The following is a 6,235-nucleotide window of genomic DNA, read 5'->3' as shown; positions in this document are numbered from 1 at the left end:
CACTTTTTAACAAATACAAATGAAAGTTATGCTAACCTTTGTAAAGAAATAAACACTTTAAAGGACAAACCTATATGAAGGCACATCTCTTTATTTAGCACTTTTACATATGTGTTTCATATAAAAAGTTAGCATGCAGAAACATCCCAGGGTTAAGAACGCAGATATCTCTATAATTTACTTTTAAAAACAGGTTAAAAATGTTTTTCCCCTACGTTTTAGTCATAAAACATTGGTCATTTTTTAGTGAGGACAATTTGAAGCAGCATGCTTTTTCAGCAAAGTCACTGTTAGCCTTTGTAAGCCAGTGGATCAGAGATAAGAAGACCGCTTCTTCCCCCGCTTTTTAACAAATACAAGTGACAGTTATATTAACCCTTTGTAAAGGAATAAACACTTTAAAAGACAAGCCTATGTGAAGACAGAGCCCTTTAACATTTTTACATGAGTGTTTCAATAAAATAAAATAAAAATGTGCATGGAGAAACACCCCAGAGTTAAAACCACAGAACCTTAGTAACCACTAGTTTATATTCCCCTTATTCTGTAAACCAGTGGATCAGAGAGAATTTTATTTTCCTCCCCACTTTTTAACAAATCCACGTAAAAGTTATACTAAGCTTTCATTTTCTTAGGACTTTTAGATTTAAGTATGAATTTTTCTGTTGCATTATCAGAATGTCTTTGTTTTCAAATGTTTGCAACCCGGGTGCTGAGACACAGGTACAAGGCTCCTGTGTTTGTTTTGGGTCCATAGATTTTATTAAAATAATACATCACAGGCTGGAGCTGTGGCTTTCTCTACATATTAAAAACAGCTAAGACTAATTAGGCTAGCCAGTGATCCATGCACTATAGTCTGCCTTAGCAATGTTCTAGGGGTCACCCCTGCTTGTTTTTTTTATACAGACTTCTTTCCTAACTTTTTAAACGCTGTTAAAGTTTTAACAAATGGTGAGATTGCATTGAAAGACACTTTGTGAAAATTATAACAAAGTATTTTATTCCATTTACTGATTGAAAAAGTAAAAAACCATGGTTTTGTGACTGCATGAAGCTCAGAGATCTATCTGAAGAACATCCCACCCCTCAAGTTTTCCTCCATACTTTTAACACTTGCTAAACATGCAGTGTTTCGTTATAGAAAGGGTTTTTTTTAAAAAATATTTAACATGAAAAAGCCGTATTGACTGAGCGTAACAAAACAAGGCCACTCTTAGCGATATTTTGCAGAAGTTTAATGAACTAAAAAGACTTAAGATACTAGCCTATCCTTTTAAAAATAGAGTTTTTAAGGTACCAAAACAGCTACTGGGTAAGAATATGAAAACTGGCAATTGAGGGAAGTTTACGTATGTGTTTTAATTAAAAACAAAATTAACAAAAAATACTCAAGATTAATTTTTAAAGGTTGGATTTATACAAAAAAAACACATAAAAATTAACGTATTTAAAAAAGTTACTTTTTTTTTTTAAACCAGAGATAAGGAGTCTGCCCCCCCCAACCTTCCTACTATCTCCCCCCCCCCGCCTCCCCGCCACACACACACTTTCTTCTTTTTTATTGGTTTTTAAAATCTAAACCAAGGACAAATAAATTTTTTAAAAAGCCACCGCCACAGAGATCAGGCCATGGGAGTAAGAAAAAGTTGTCCTGACCTTTAGTAGGCAGCAGACACCTAGGGTAATGGTGGGATGGATATGGGGCCAGAGGAGGCAGTGGGAGGCCTAGAGTGAAGTGGGAGATGAATGCAGGGCCAGGAAGGCAGTTGGGTCCAGACGCGATTGGGGGACGGGTGAACGCGGGGCCAGAAATGCAGCAGGAGCCAGGGGTGATAGGGGTGGGTGGTGAGCCCTGCCACAGCATGGCCAAAGTCAGAAGTTGGCACCCACTGCCGCGTGGCCAGGGGTCAGTGCCTGCGGACAGAGCCCAGAGCAGGAGCTAAGCGGTCGGAGTTAGGGGTTGGAGCTGCATGGCCAGAGCTGGGTATCAGAACTCGCTGCTGCAGGGTCAGAGCTGTAGGTCAGTTCCTGTGGCCAGGGCCCAGTGCCACACGGCCAGAGCCCAGAGCTGGGTACAAAAGCCCAGAGCCTCGTGCCTGGAGCCAGGGGTCAGTGCCTGGCACTTGCTGCTGCATGGCCAGGGCCGGGGGTCAGCATCCAGGGTTGGCTCCTGTCATCTCACAGCTGAAGCCCGGGACCAGAGCCAGGGGTTGGTGCCTGCTGCCATGCGGCTGGGGTTCAGTTCCAGGGCCAGGGATCAGTGCCAGGGGCCGGGGCTGTGAGGCCAAAGCCAGGGGTCAGAGCCCCAAATTCCACTGCTGAAGCAGCACAGCCAGAGCCAGCACTCAGCACTCACCGCCATGCAGCTGGAATCAGGTGTCAGCATCCAAAGCCAGGTCTGGGGGTCAGCCTCTGGGGCCAGCGCCCATGGCCGGAGCCACAGCTCAGCACCCAGAGTCCTGCGGCTGGAGCCCACTGCCAGGCAGCCAGGATTCAGGGTCGGCCTCTGGGGCCAGTACCCACTGCCGCATGGCCAGAGCAGGGGCTCAGCAGCTGACGCCGCGGGTGAAGCCTGGGACTAGAGCCCAAAGGCCCGCAGCTGAAGTCCAGGGGCCAGCATCCGCTGCCGGAGGCTGGAACCAGGGATCAGCACCCACCGCCCCACAGCCAGAGCTAGGGGCCGTGCAGCCAGGATCCCGAAGCCCAACTACCTCAAGGCTGAAGACTGGAATGCCCCCCACCCCCAAGATGGGTCGAGAACTTACCTTGCTCCTGCAGCGATGTGCCCCATCTTTCTCCAGAGGCGGTGCAGGGCGGCACATTCAGGAGCAAGAGGGAGGGAAGGGGAAGGGCTGATGCTTTGTCATCCCCCCCAACCCCTATCACCGCTGTTGTGGCTGCATGAAAAGCCCCTGGTGGCTGCATTTGAGAAATGCTGAGCTCGGGAATAGTTTAGACTGTTCCAACAACTTTTCTGGTCAACAGGTCACCATACCAGAACAGCAAATTAATCTGTCATCAAAGTAATCAAAGAGTCATGGTGAAAAGAGTCAGCTTTGTGCAGAAGGCCACTTCCTGCTCGTTTCCAGTAGCCAAAAGAAACAGAGCTTGCAGCACTCCAGAGGCGATCCTGGCAATGATGTGCCAGTAAGCCTAACTTCAGTACCAGTCAAATTGGTTGAAACTATAGTGAACAAGTGCTACATAACAACTGGCATCCTTGATGACAGTCTATGAGACAGATCAAGAAATGGAATGGGCATAGACTCAACGACTCAATCACCAGACAAGCAATCCCTCTAAGACAGAATAGTATGTTAATGGCATGAAAAGTCTTGCATTACTATTCCCTAGGCGCTAAATAAATTATTTTATTATCTCCAGGTGGTCAATGCAACATCTTTCACAAACATGAGATGACCAGGAGTTGGCATGACATATTTTGGGACTTACAGAAAAAAAAATAAGATGCACACCATTCATTACAAAAAGTTGAGAGCCTTTGATCTGGCATTTGAAGTGATTTGAGGACCTAGCAAGTCTAGCAAGGGTTGTGTTTTGGTGGCACCCATGATGGAGAGGTAAAAAAGACAGGATAGGTCATTCCCAGGAAATTTCCAGCTGCCACAGGAATTCCGAGGTAGGCTTGAAGTCTTATGGGATTTGGCTCAAGATTTGGAGCCATTATAAGAGCCCTGTGCAAGGGGCCACTTCCTGTTTGCTGGTTTCCAGCAGCCAAATAGAAACAGAGCATGCAGCACACATGCATCATAGGCAGCAGTCTGGCAACGATCAAATCCTGGTTTACTGTGCAGGGCACATGGTTGGGCTAAGAGACCCATTGCAGCTGCCGGATGCAGGGGGACTTGTGTTGCTTATCCTTGAGCAGGAGGCAAACAGAAAGGTCAGAAATGAGAAAGAAAAAAAGCATGGTGTTGGAAAGGGAATCACATACTAAGCATCAGGGAATAGGGCAATTCGTGGAGATGATGCAGTCCATTTTGGATCAGATTGAAGCTGAGGAAATGCATAGTCAGGCACACCATGGGACACCCTGGTCCCTGCAGTAGAGTGTGTTCACAAACAGGCAAGGACACCTGGGAGAGCAGGCAGCAGGCTACAGTTGTAAGCCCCACAACCACCACCACAATGCATGTGTTTTGGGTTCAGCACACTCCCAACTCCTGCTGTCTCAGACACGCAGCTCTGGTGGGAGCAACAGGGTGGGCTCCAGGTGGCTTCAGAGTCAGACCTGCAGGGGTACACAAGTGGGACATGAACAGAGGGGAGGTCACAGAACAAGCCCCATGACTGAAGGTACGGGGGGGACCACAATGCCCGGAGCCCCCAGAGGACAACCCTCCAGCCTCCATCTCCTCAGATGGTGGTTTTACAGATTCCGGCATCACAGCTGCTGGCCCCATAGCCTTTAATGCAGCAACCCAGAAGGTTTACTAGTGTGGGTTTGAATGCGATCTCGTATGCAGCTGCTTCTGATAAGTTAGGGGCCCAGCTTTCGTTAACAATATGAGAAGATATGGTGAGCAGATTATATGGACATATTTTCCCTGCAGTTCAGGGAGAGCCTATATTGGAGGGAAGGGATAAAATGGAGAGGAGAGTAAAAAAAGAGTACAAGGTGCCCCAAGATAGAGATGAATTGGGACAACAAGCTTATAGCCTACATCACCTACATGGGGATGATGGGACAGCTGTAACCAGCAGTGCATGGGCTCATGCTGAAGTATCTAGATATTTTATGTAGACTGTATAATGCTTTTTGAGGCACTTCAGGCCTCTTGTAGGATGAACAATTTAGAATGAGGAAACCCTAGACCTCTTCTTGTGCTGGAATGAAACCGATCAGGAACTGTGGCTGTAGTATTTGGCTTGGGGGAACCTGTTACAGGCTCTTACATCAATAGTGGCCATACACTGGTAAAGTCAGGGTGTGAAAGGGTGGGGGTGTAACTCGGGGGATCACCCTGCACCCCTGTGTTCATTCTTATAATATGATTGTGTGGTATCCAATGCAAAATTTGTCATGTCAGGTGTCTTTGAAAGGCTCATGATGCACTTGTTATAGTGATGTTATAGGCTATAATTTCATGTATATAGTTATGAGGCTGAAAATGTATCCTCATGGCTTAAAACAAGCCCAGGCAAAACTCTCCAAGAGCAGAGAGGCAGTTCACATCTCATCAGGGCATGTATGAGACAAACCAGCCCAGCCTCACGGGAAAAAAAGACGCGGGCCTAGGCAGCAACAAAGGATCTGTTGAACTCTTGAGTAAGTCACCCCTCTTCCCTTGCTCAGTTTGGGACTATAATGAGGTCATGCTTACCTGACTCTGAAGGGGGCGGAGGCAAAGCCAAAAGGAGAGAAAGAACATGATAAAAGGGAGAGACGTTTGCCATGCTCTCTCTCTTCCACCTCCATCTACAGACACCACCACCAAGCAACTGAAGCAGTGATCAAAGGGGAGAACCTGGCCGAAGGGCTACCAGCCAGCCTGTGGTGAAAAGCATCTAAGTTTGTAAGGGCACTGAAAGTGTTAAAATCAGCTTAGAATGTATTTTGCTTTTATTTCATTTGACCAAATCTGACTTATGCTTTGACTTTTAATCACTTAAAATCTGTCTTTATAGTTAATAAATCTGTTTGTTTATTCTACCTGAAGCTGTACATTTGGTTTGAAGTGTGTAAGAGGCTTCCCTTGGGATAACAAGCCTGGTACATATCAATTTCTTTGTTAAATTGACAAACTCATATAAACTTGCAGCTTTCAGCGGTCATAACTGGACACTGCAAGATGGAGGTTCCTAGGGTTGTGTCCAAGACCGGAGACATTGGCTACTTTCATTTGGCTGCACAATCCAAGCAGCAGCTGGCCAAAAGTGCTCAGTCATGTGCTAGGAGCAGCACAAAGGCTGTGCATGAAAAGCCCGGGAGTGGGGGTTCTCACAGCTGAGCAGGGTAAGGCTGGCTTGCAGAGTCGAGGATTGGAGTGACCTAGCAGATCACCCGTCCAGATAACACCAGGGGAATGACACAGGAGGATAGGGTGAGGCTCAAGGCACCAACATCTGTCCAGCCAAGGCTTTCATGCTGGGAGTACACTGAGACAGGGAAGTGTTTTCATGCATCGTGTAGGTTTTGACATGAATGCAGGCATTGTGGAGGCAGGCACGAATATTCAGGCTGCCCATGTTTTAAGCACACCTTCCCCAG

The sequence above is a fragment of the Gopherus flavomarginatus genome, chromosome 1 (genome assembly GCF_025201925.1).
Source record: "Gopherus flavomarginatus isolate rGopFla2 chromosome 1, rGopFla2.mat.asm, whole genome shotgun sequence".
Taxonomy (NCBI): Eukaryota; Metazoa; Chordata; order Testudines; family Testudinidae; genus Gopherus; species Gopherus flavomarginatus.
Note: the sequence above shows the minus strand (reverse complement) of the source record.